This window comes from Vulpes vulpes, chromosome 1, assembly GCF_048418805.1.
Source record: "Vulpes vulpes isolate BD-2025 chromosome 1, VulVul3, whole genome shotgun sequence".
NCBI lineage: Eukaryota > Metazoa > Chordata > Mammalia > Carnivora > Canidae > Vulpes > Vulpes vulpes.
The window spans coordinates 111,377,394-111,390,379 of NC_132780.1; positions in this window are offsets into that span (position 1 = coordinate 111,377,394).

A 12,986-nucleotide genomic window follows, 5' to 3' on the forward strand; every position below is an offset into this window, starting at 1 on the left:
CACCACAATGGCATGACACTAGAAATCAATTACAAGGAAATCTGGAAAATACAAACACAGAGGCTAAACAAGCTACTAAACAATGGGTTAATAAGAGGAAATTTAGAAAAAAATACAAGATAAATGTAAATGAAAACAATAGATTAAATTTTTGAGATACAGCAAAGCAATTCTAAGAGGATAGCTTATCATGATACAGGCCTACCTCAAGAAATAAGAACTCTCAAAACACCTGATCTTACACCTGAAGAGTTAGGAAAAGAAGAATGAACAAAGACCAAGGCCTAGTACAAGGAATAAGAAAGATTAGAGATAAATGAAATAGAGACAAAAAAGAAGAAAGAAAAAGAAAAGATCAATGAAACTAGGAGCTGGTTCTTTGAAAGGATTAAATGAAGAAACCATTAGCCAAACTCATCAAGAAAAGAAAAAAAAAAAAAAGAGGACTCAAAATCAGAAACGAAGAGAGGAAATATCCAACACCACAAGGAAAAACAAGAAATTATAAGAGAATATGTCAACAAATTGGACAACCTACAGGAAATGGAAAAATTCTTAGACACATAAAACCTTCCAAAACTAAATCAGGAAGAAACAGAAAATTTGAACAGACCAATTACCAGTAATAAAATTGAATCAGTAATCAAAAACCAAAGTCACTCATAAGATGGCTTCAAAGGTGAATCCTACCAAACACCTAAAGATTTAATACCTGTTCTCTCAAGCTATTCCAGAAATTAAAAGAGGAAGGAAAACTTCCAAATTAATTCTACAATGCCAAAATATCCAAACACCAAAACCAGTCAGAGACACTATTGAAACCCCCCCCCCCAAAAAAACCCACTAAAGGCCAGTATCTATTAAAGCATAGATGCATGAATCTTCAACAAAAAAAAGTATCAACTGAATTCAGCAATACTTTTTAAAAATCATTCCCACAATCAAGTAGGATTTATTCCAGGGATGCAAGAGTGGCTCAGTATTCACAAATTAACTGATGTATTACATCACATTAACAAGAGAATAAAAAATAAAAATAAAAATAAAAAAAATAAAAAAAAAACAAGAGAAAGAATAAAAACTGTATGATCATGTCAATAGATACAGTAAAAGCGTGTGACAAAATACAACATTCTTTCATGATGAAATTTCCCAACACAGTGGGTTTAGAGGAAACATAATGAAGGCTATATATGAAAAATCCACAGTTAATGGATTTTTCATATATGGCTTTCATATATGGCCAATGATGAAAGCCTGAAAGTTTTTCCTCTATGAACTGGAGCAAGAAAAGGGTGTCCATTCATTCTCACCACTTTTATTCAACACAGCACTAGAAGTCCTAGCTGTGGCAATCAGACAAGAAAAATAAAAGGCATCCAAATTAAAAAAAAAAAAAAGTAAAACTGTCACTGTTTGCAAATGACATGATACTCCAATTAGAATACCCTAAAGACCACTAAGAAAACTACTAGAAGTAATAAAAGTATTCAGTAAATTTGCAGAATATAAAATTAATGTACAGAATTGTAGCAGAAAAATTAAAATATCATTTGAAGTTACACCAAAAAGAATAAAATACCTAGGAGTAAACTTAACCAAGGAGGTGAAAGACTTGTACTCTGAAAGCCATAAAACATTGATGAAAAAAATTGAAGATGACACAAACGAATGGAAATATATTCCATGCCAGTGGATTAAGAGAATATTGTGAAAATATTCACATTTTTTACAACTTGCTCAACCTTTGTAATATTTCATCATAAAAATCAAGAAATGTACATATAATTCTTTACACTTAGAGTCAAGTGTAAGTTTCTTACAGTCATAGATCCAGAAAATGCAAAAGGAATATTTAGCATAAATACAATGAAAAGAAAGTTGGGATCAGACTGATATTTCCATTTGGACCACAGTAGTTTACACAAAGGAAAATGTACATTCATTTTAGATTTTCCAGAGTTTATTTCATTTGGTTTTATTCATACAGAGGATAGGTACTGAGATCTGCTATCTGAACAAAGTAACCTGACCCCTGTGGAAACTTCTGTGTGTACAAACGTATCTACTCTAGCACAAGCAGCACCTGAAGTGTTTTATCCCCACTTCATTCCTTTCCTCTTTTAACTTGGACGAAACCAAACCAAATAAATCCTAGAATGGGGTCAGCTGCAAATAATATGGTTAGAAATATTAACTCTGCTAATCAGAAACAACACTGCATCTTTAGAAAATCCAAACACCTTTTTTCCCCCCATATTCAGAACCATTAAACCATCCAAGCAGAATAAATAACTCACATTCTTACTGAGTTAAACCAAGTCTGATTTCAGGGATCTTTAAAGATTTGCCTGTTTTCCCCTCAGAATCTGCAATGTTGGAAAATTTAGTATACTTAAATCATATTGAGATGAAAATAAAAGTTAACAGTCACAAAATGACAGTGAAATACTCCCATATCAGACATCATGGCATTTCAAAACTGGATAGTGATAGAGAAAAAAAAAAAAAAAAAAAAACAGAAAAGGCATTCAAGTCTGAATAGGAAAAAATACAAACCAATCTACAGATTCAATGCAATCTTGATTAAAACAGCATCCGCACTTCCCACAGAACCAAAATAATACAAAAATTTCTATGGAGCCAAAAGAACCCCCAAATAGCCAAAGCAATCTTAAGAGAGAAAAACAACACTAGAAGTATCACAATCCTAGACTTCAAGATATATACTACAAAAGCTATAATAATTAAAGCAATATGGCACAAAAATAGACACATAGATAATAGAATAGGGAACCCAGAAATAAGCCCACATTTTACATGCTCAATTTACAACAAAGGAGGCAAGAACACACTGGGGGGAAAAGCCTCTTCAATAAATGGTGTAGGGAAAACTGGACAGCTACATGCAAAAGAATGAAACTGGACCACTTCCTTACACCCTACACAAAAATAAACTCAAAGACCTAAGTGTGAGACCTGAAACCGTAAAACTTCTAGAAGAAAATATATACAGTAATCTCTTTCACATCAGCCTTAGCAACATTTTTCTAGACATATCTCCAGGCAAAGGAAACAAAAGCTACAAAAATACTGAACTACAACATAATAAAGTTTTTGCATAGCTAAGGAAACTATTAACAAAATGAAAAAGCAACCTACTGAATGAGAGATCTTCACAACTAATATATCTGATAAGGGGTTAATATCCAAAATATATAAAGAGCATATACAACTTGATAACTAAAAGTAATTTGATCAAAAAATGGTCAGAGGATCTGAATAGACATTTTTCCACAGAAATACAGATGGTCAACAGACCCACAATATTATGCTCAACATCACTAAATATCAGGGAAATACAAATCAAAACCACAATGAGATATCACCTTATACCTGTCAGGATAGCTATTGTCAAAAAGACAAGAAATAAAATGTAGGTGAGGATGTGGAAAAAAAGAAAATCTTGTGCACTGTTGGTAGGAATGTAAATTGGTACATCCACTGTGGAAAACAGTATGGAGATTTCTCAAAATATGAAAAACAAATGCCATATGATCCAGTAATTTCTCTGAGTATTTACCCAAAGAATACAAAAACACGAATTTGAAAAGATATATGCACCCCTATGTTTATTGCAGCATTATTTATGATAGCCAAGAAAAGGATATAGGTAAATAGATAAATGTGTGTGTGTGCGCATGCACACACACACACACACACACACACACACGTGCACAGAAATACTACTCAGCCATAAAAAAGAATGAGATCTTGCCCTTTTGACAACATAAATGGACCTATAGAGGATTACCTAAATGAAACAAGTCAGACTGAAAAAGACATACCATATGATTTCATTTATATGTGGATCTAAAACAAAACCAATGAATCAACAAAATGAGACTCTTAAATACAGAGAACAAATTGGCTGCCAAAGAGGAGGGGGCTGAGTGAAGTAAAGGAGATTTAAGAGACAAATTTCCAGCTATAAAATAAGTGTCATAGGGGTGAAAGGTACAGCATAGAAGATACAGTTAATAATATTGTAATAACATTGTATGGTGACAGTGACTGCATTGATTATGGTGGGTATTTAGTAATGAATAGAATTTTTTTTAAGATTTTATTTATTCTTGAGAGACAGAGAGAGAGAGAGGCAGAGACACAGGCAGAGGGAGAAGCAGGCTCCATGCAGGGAGCCTGACGTAGGACTCGATCCCGGGTCTCTAGGACCATGCCCTGGGCTGAATGCAGCACTAAATCACTGAGCCACCGGGGCTGCCCTAGTAATGAATAGAATTCTTGAATCAGTGCTGTACTCCTGAAACATACAATATTGTGTATTCATTACACCTCAATAAAAATTATAAAACAAAGGGAGGAGATAATATAATTATTAGTCCTACTTCCAGGCCTAGGCGGTGACCACAGAATTCTAGATCTCACCCATAGTTGACTAGCTATACATCAGACTGGCTAGACTCACCATCAATGTCCAGACTATTGCCCAAGTTCTATACAAGTTCTAGGTGAACCTAAATGAGCTAAAGTATGGTTGGCAGGTCAAGCCTTACACCCTTATGAACATACTTGCCAGCCTCCTCTCTGAAAAAGGTTTGGCCAGTACTACACTTTGGGTTGGTCCCAAGGGTCTTTAAGCCCTTCATTGCTCTCTGTATCTATCTCATCAACTGCCCCATGATGACTGAGGACTTTGTGGTCAGCAGCAAGTGCAATAAACAAATGTAAAGGGTGTAGGAGTCCTGAGCAAAACATGAATCCAGAGCACCTGTTTGAAACCGTATCACAAGCCATGCTGAATGCTGTGGACCAGGATGCAATGTGAAGCATGAGAATCATTGTTCACATTTGTCCTTTTGAAAAGGACAATCACCGCCAGGAGACTGAAAGTCCAAAGGGACTTATTTTCAGTCCCCAGAGGCCATTCAAAATAAGTTTTCTTTTACACACACACAAAACCACTTACTTTACATTACACATGAAAAACAACTCAAAATGATTAAATACTTGAAGACCTGAAACCCAAAAACTTAAGAAAACAAAGGCAGTAAGCTTCTTGACATTGATTTCAATGAATTTTTTTAATCTGACAGTAAAAGCAAAGGCAACAAAGTAAAAACAAGTGGGACCACATCAAAGTAAAACCTGTACAAAGCAAGGGAAACTATCAGTGAAATGAAAAGGCAACAAATTAAATGAGAGAAGATATTTGCAAACCTCATATCTGAAAATAAACTACTATCCAAAACATATAAAGAACTTGTACATATAAAGAACTTCTATAACTCAACAACAAAATACAAACAATTAAAAAATGGGCAGAGGATCTGAATAGACATTTTTCCAAAGAAAACATACAAATGGCCAACAGGTACGTGAAGATATACGGTAAACATCACTAATCATCAGAGAAATGCCAATCAAAAATCACAGATATTTCACACATGTAGGAATGTTTAGTATCAGAAAGACAAGAAATAAGTGCTGGCACTCTTGTAGAGAAAAGAGAAGCCTTGGGCACTGTTGGTAGTAATGTAAATTGGTGCAAACACTATGTAAAACAGTGTGGAAGTTCTTGAAAAAATTCAAAGTAGAACTACTATATGATCCAGCAATTGTACTCTGGGCATTTATCCTAAGAAAATGAAAACACTGATCTGAAAAGATATATGCATCCCATGTTCATTGAAGTGTTATTTACAATAGCCAAGACACAGAAACAACCTAAGTGTCCACCAACAGATGAATTAATAAAGAAGAGGTAATACACACATAAACAATGAAATATAACTCAGCTATTAAGAATGAAATCTTGGCACTTGTGACAAAATAAGTGGACCTTGAAGGCATTATGCTACATGAAATTAGAGAAAGATGGGTACTGTATGATCTCTCTTTTATGTGGAATCTTAAACAAGAAAACAATCTCATAGGTACAGAGAACAAACTGGTAGTCCCATGTGTGTATGGCATGGAAGCAGGGTGGGGGAAGGGGTGTCAGAATGCATAAAGGTGGTCAAAAGGTATAAATTTCATTACAAAATAAGTCATGGAGATATAATGTACAGCCTGATAGCTATAGTTAAACTACATTACATATTAGTAAGTTGCTAAGAGAGTAGAACTTGAAAGTTCTCATGAGAAAAAATTGTAACTATTAATGGTGACAGATGTTAACTAGACTTACATGACTTAACTAGACTTAACTAGACATGACCATTTCAAAAAATATACAAATATCAAATCATCACATTGTATGCCTGAAAACAATATTATATGTCAATTATATTTCAATAGAAAAATGTTAAAATTTTCTTTTAAAAGAGGAAGGGAGAAGGGAATATAACCATTACTTACACTTCCAGTTTCGCATAGCAATAGAATGTTAAGAAGTAATTTTATTACATGAAATATAACCCATTCAATTAACCCATTTGAGCTATATGAACTTTATTACTTTTTAATACTTCCTAGCAAGGTTGAAAAACTGACAATAAGCTAGGAAACTAAAAATTTTGAAGGCTGTAGGAAAGATGCTGTTTCCACTTAGGAGATCAGAATGCTGAGAAAGTGGTTTACTCAAGGTTGTACAACTATTAAACAGAAGGGCATGACTCTAATCTAGATTCCTGACATCAAAGTTTGCCCCCTCCTTTTCAAAGTGGGCTCCACACTCAGCATGGAGCCCAATTCAGAGCTTGAACTCAGGACCCTAAGATCAGGACCTGAGCTGAAATCAAGAGTTGGATGCTTAACCGACTGATCCACCCAGCCAAATTCCTTTTTGAAAAACAAATGGCCAGAATAAATCACATATTAGGTCACAAAAACAACTCTCGATACATTTAATATTAAAATCTTATTATTTTTTTCTGACCACAACAGTATAAAACTAGGAATCAGCTATAAGAGGAAAGCTGAGAAAAAAGAAAAAAGAAAAAACCACAAGTAGAAACTAGGCAACATGCTACTGAACAATCTATTCTATAAAGAAATCAAAGAGGAAATAAAAACATACCATGAGACAAAAATGAAAAATACTCCAAAATCTTTCAGACATAGCAAAAGCAATTCTGAGAGGGAAATTTATAGCAATATGGGTCCACCATAAATAACAAAAATCTCAAACAATCTCATCTTACATCTAAAGGAACTAGAGAAAGATCAAAGACCAAACTTAGTAGAAGGAAGAAAATAATAAAGATCAAAATGGAAATGAATGAAATAGATATTTAAAAAGTAGAAAGATTAAGGAAACGGAGAGTTGGTTTTTCGAAAAGATAAAATTTATAAACCTTCAGCTAGACGAGAGAGAAAGGAGAGAGAGAGAGATGGCCCAAATACAGTTAGAAATGAAAGGGAAGTTACAATTGATATCACAGAAATACAAAAGATAATTTAAAAACTAAACAATTACATGTTAACAAATTGGAAAACCTAGAAGAAATGGATAGATTCTTAAAAACATAAAATCTCCCAAGGCTAAATCAGGAGGAAATAGAAATTTTGAACAGACCGATTACTAGTAATGAAATTGAATCAGTAATCAAAAAACTCCCAAATTGGAGTCCAGGACCAGATAGCTACACAGGTGAATACTACCAAACATTTAAAGAAGAGTTAATACCTATCCTCTCAAACTATCTCAAAAAAGTTGAAGAGGAAGGAATGCTTCCAAGCTCATTTTACAAGGCTAAAAAACCATACAAAAACAACTAAACAAAACATTTTAGGTCATTATCCCTGATTAACAAAAATGCAAAAATTGGCCACAAAAAATTAGCAAATGGAATTCAACAATACATTAAAAGGATCATACTCCATGACCAAGTGGTATTTATTCCAGGGATGCAAAGGTGGTTCAATATCTGCAAGTCAATGAATGTGGTACACCATTTTAACAAAATGAAGAATGACAGTCATATGATCATCTAAATAAAAGAAAAAGTATGTGACAAAGTACAACATCCATTCATGATAAAAATCTCAACAAAGTGGATATAGAAGGAGTGTACCTCAACAAAATAAAGACTATATATGACAAACCCACAGCTAACATAATCAATGAAGAGTTGAAAGCTTTTCCTGTAAGATCAGGATTAAGATAAAGATGTCCACTCTCACCTGTTTATTCACAGCTGTTACCTAGAAAAAAATAAATAAAAAGCATCCAAATTGGAAAGGAAAAAGTAGAACTCTCACTATTAGCAGATGACAGGATACTATATATACATATATGCATATGTATATATATCCCCATATATATGGATTCTACCAAAAAACTGTTAGGACTATTAAATGAATTCATCAAAGGTACAGGATACAAAAATCAACATATTGGAAACTTGTTGCATTTCTACACACTAATAGTAAACTATCAGAAAACGAAATTAAGGAAACAGACTGTTAACAATCATATCAAAGGGAATACCTAGGAATAAATTTAACCAAGAAGGTAAAAGATCTGTATTCTGAAACTAAAAATATTGATAAAAGAAATTGAAGATAACGTAAATGAATGTTAAGATATACTGTATTTGAGACACCTAGGTGGCTCAGTGGTTGGGTGTCTTGACTTTGGGGTCCTGGGATTGAGTCCTGCATCAGACTCCCCATGAGGAACCTGCTTCTCCCTCTGCCTGTGTCTCTGCCTCTGTCTCTCATGAATAAAATCTTAAAAGATATAGTGTGTTCATGGATTAAAAGAATACTGTTAAAATGTCCATACTACCTAAAGCAATCTACAGATTCAGCATAATCTCTATCAAAATATCAATGGCATTTTTCCCCAGAAGTAAGGCAAATAATCCTAAAATTTGTATGGAACAACAAAAGATCTCAAATACCCAAAAAATGTTGAGAAAAAACAAAGCTGGGACGCTTGGGTGGCTCAGCAGTTTAGCACCTGCCAGGGTGTGATCCTGGAGTCCCAGGATTGAGTCCCACATCAGGCTCCCTGCATGGAGCCTGCTTCTCCCTCTGCCTATATCTCTGCCTCTCTCTCTCTTTCTCATGAATAAATAAATAAAATCTAAAAAAAAAAAAAAAAAAAAGCCAAAGCCTAAAGCGTTTTGCTCCTGGATTTCAAACTTATTAAAAAGCTATAGTAATGATACTGGCACAAAAACAGATACATAGATTAATGGAATAGATAGAAAGCCCAGAAATAAATTCATGCTTATATAGTCAATAAATCTATAATACTGGAGGCAAGAATATACAATAAGGTAAAGACAGTCTCTTAATGGCACTGGGAAAACTGGACAGCTACATTCAAAAGAACAAAACTGGACCATTTTCTTACACCATATACAAAAAGAATTCAAAATGGATTAAAGACCAAAATATAGGGATCCCTGGGTGGCGCAGCGGTTTGGCGCCTGCCTTTGGCCCAGGGCGCGATCCTGGAGATCCGGGATCGAATCCCACGTCGGGCTCCCGGTGCATGGAGCCTGCTTCTCCCTCTGCCTGTGTCTCTGCCTCTCTCTCTCACTGTGTTCCTATCATAAATAAATAAAAATTAAAAAAAAAAAAAAGACCAAAATATAAGATCTGAAAACACAAAACTCCTAGAAGAAAACTTAGGCAGGGGCATCTGGGTGGTCAGTTAAGTAACCAACCCTTGATTTTGGCTCAGGTCATCATCTCAGGGTCATGAGATTGAGCCTTGTGTCAGGCTCCATGCTAGCTCCATAGAACTGGCTTGAGATTCTCTGTGTGCCCCCTCACTCTCTCTTTTTCTCTCTCAAATAAAACTAAAAAAAAGAAAAAGAAAAAGATACACAGTAAGCTCTTTGACATTTGTCTTCATGGTATTTTTAGATCGGCCTCTATAGGCAAGGACAATAAAAGCAAAAATAAACAACTACATTGACCTAAAAATAAAAATGCTTTGCACAGTGAGGGAAACCTCCGAAAATGAATGAGAGAAAATATTTGCATAGGATATCTCTCATAAGGGGTTCACATCCCAAAAAATCTAAAAACTCATAAAGGGGTACCTTGGTGGCTAAGTTGGTTAAGTGTCAGACTCTTGGCTTCAGCTTTGGTCATGATCTCATGATCATGGAATCGAGCCCTCTCAGGCCCCATACTCAACATGGAATCTGCTTCAGATTCTTATTCCCTCCCCCTCTGGTCCTCCCTCTGTTCATCCATGCTCTCTCTCTAAATAAAATCTTTTTTAAAAACTGCATAAAACTCAATATAAAAATTTTAATTAAAAAATGGGCAGAGGACCTGAATAGACATTTCCCCAAAGACCTGTAGATGGCCAACTGGCACATGAAAATCTCCTCAACATCACTAATCATCAGGAAAATGCATATCAAAAATCACAATGATGTGTGGCTGGGTGACTCAGTGGTTGAGCATCTCTGGCTCGGGTTGTGATCCTGGGGTCCCAGGATCGAGTCCTGCAATGGGTTCTCTCTTTGTCTATGTCTCTGCCTCTCTCTCTGGGTCTCTCATGAAAAAATACATAAAAATTTTTTTTAAAAAAATCAGAATGAGATATCACCTTATACCTGTCAAAATGGTCACTATCAAAAAGAAATAACAAATGTTGGTGAGGATGTGAAAATGAATGATAACTACACATATGTGGTGACCATTTCTTAATGTACATATAAATGTCATTATGTTGTACACCTGAAACTAATATATTAATATATACATACACGTACATAAGTACTGACTACTCAAAAATCCCAGGTTGTTTCTTTGGGTAAGCACAGAAGTAAGACAACTTTAGAACGTTATTATCAGAGGGAGTCATTATTCTAACTCAGAATAAAGCCACAATTACAGTTTTCTTACTTCAAAGTTGGTGGTGGTTTATCAGCCCTTTTAAAAGGCAATGTACAAATGTTTCACCTTTTAATTTCAAACATCATATTGCTGTTTATTTACATGTCTCCATGGAGTCATACTATTTTCTTAAACCATTAAATTTTACAACCACTATTAGGTTTCCAATATTACAATAACACACTTCTGCAGTGTGAATAATCTCTCTGTCAATGTACTTTCTCAGCTCAGAGAAAATAGCGATGGTGTAAGAAACTAGCATCATAAGCCTTGATTTTGGTCTTGAAACACAAAAATATGACAAAGGGGAAGGCTGATTTTAAGCTGTAGTTATGAAGTTTACATTATTTCAGTCCCCCCAAAAAACCTTTGTTTTCATGCTAAAAACATATGACAAAGGCCATTTTTCTGCAACAAAAGGTGATTCACTTTAGTTGTAGTTTCAATGGAGAGTATATTGTTTTAATAAATTATGAACACATTTACAAAATTATCAGATCATTACAAAATAAACCTAAACAGAAGTTCAAAACCAACATATATTTTTGGATATATTTTTTTAGATAGCCAGTGCCTCTCACTGTTCTCAGTCTAGAGTTGACAAGGTCCTTTAGGGCATGACAACAGTGAAGGTCGTTACATTGGATCATGGTCAGCATTAGTGTTTACTGCATGTTAGATGAGAGTACTGCTTTTGGCTTTGAGTATATCAAGAGGCATAGGACAAGGTCTGGCTGGAAGTAACTGAGTCTTAAGTAGAGAGCAAGCATCTCAACTTCTCAAAGATGGCTAGTATAATGCAACATATATTTGGTGCTAAATGAATGACACAGACAAGTGCTATTATAAGAGTCTGATCATTGTGAGCTGGGGGAATTAAGAGTTTCTCACTGAAAATGGAGAAATGAATTCTTTCTTGCTGATTTTCAATCCTATTAGGACCTTACCCTAAAGGAATACCCTAGGTACTCTCTACATGGAACATTCTTTCCTTAGGCTACATGTTTCACTCTTGGGCTCTTTCCGTTCCCTGCTCAAATGTGACTCAGAGTAGCTTTCCTTGACTACCATGATGAAAACAGACCTCTACCACAGATACCTTTTCCCCTTTTTTTATCTGAAATTCCTTTGTTTAGTTGTTGTCTTTTTTTCAGTATAAGATTCATAAGAACAGAAAACTTGTTTATTATTATTTGTTCATTGCCTAAAACATTATCTGCCACAATGTAGATATTCAGTTAATATTCATTGAGTAAATGGGCCTTGTGAAATCAAATGGAATTTATATAAGAGGACAGAGTAGCCATTCTAGGCAAGGACAATGGCTTGAAAAATAAGTGCAACCCAGAGAGGTCTTTCAGTCATGGTCTATAGACGAATTTCTATACTCTGCCTGGAAATGTCAGTAAAACCTGAAATACTTAAAATATCACTGATAGTGCAAATGATTGGGCTTGTGACTATTGTAATAATCCCTAGTTTGTAGCCAGTAAGCCTTTTCCTGGGTCTTCCAGTTATCCCAGAGCATACAGAATAAAACACGTCAAAGAGGACTTGGTTAGATCCATAGAAATAAAATTTTACCAAGGTTTAGTGCCACCTTCAGCTCAGGGCATGATCCTGCTTCTCCCTCTGCCTATGTTTCTGCCTCTCTCTCTCTCTCTCTCTCTCTCTCATGAATAAATAAATAAATAATTTTTTTTTTTAAAAAGGATAAGACAAAAATGTTGATGAGATGTTCAAAACGATCAGCTTATTTTTTAGAATTTCCATGAACAAAACATAAAGACTAAAAATTATGATGAAGATGAACATGAAACCAAGGTATAATGTATTAAGGTTGATTAAAATTTTTTCCAAAACCATATTTTGACAGTTTACTCAGATTTCTCCCCAACTACTGCTTGACAAGTAAGTATCTGCCAATCTTCCCTTCCCCACCAGGCCTGAGTAGACAAAAATCCCACAAAATTCCTGAAAAGCCACTGAAGAAATTACAAACTCAACTGCTCTTCATTAATTGTCAGCATCAGTGCTGCATAATCAATGCCAGGAGACCATCCCTGGTCTAGTCTATTTGGGTTAACCAGAGTGCATTTTTTCCTTTGGGACAGGAAGCACACAGGTTCTTCTTCATTTCCTGAATGGTTACA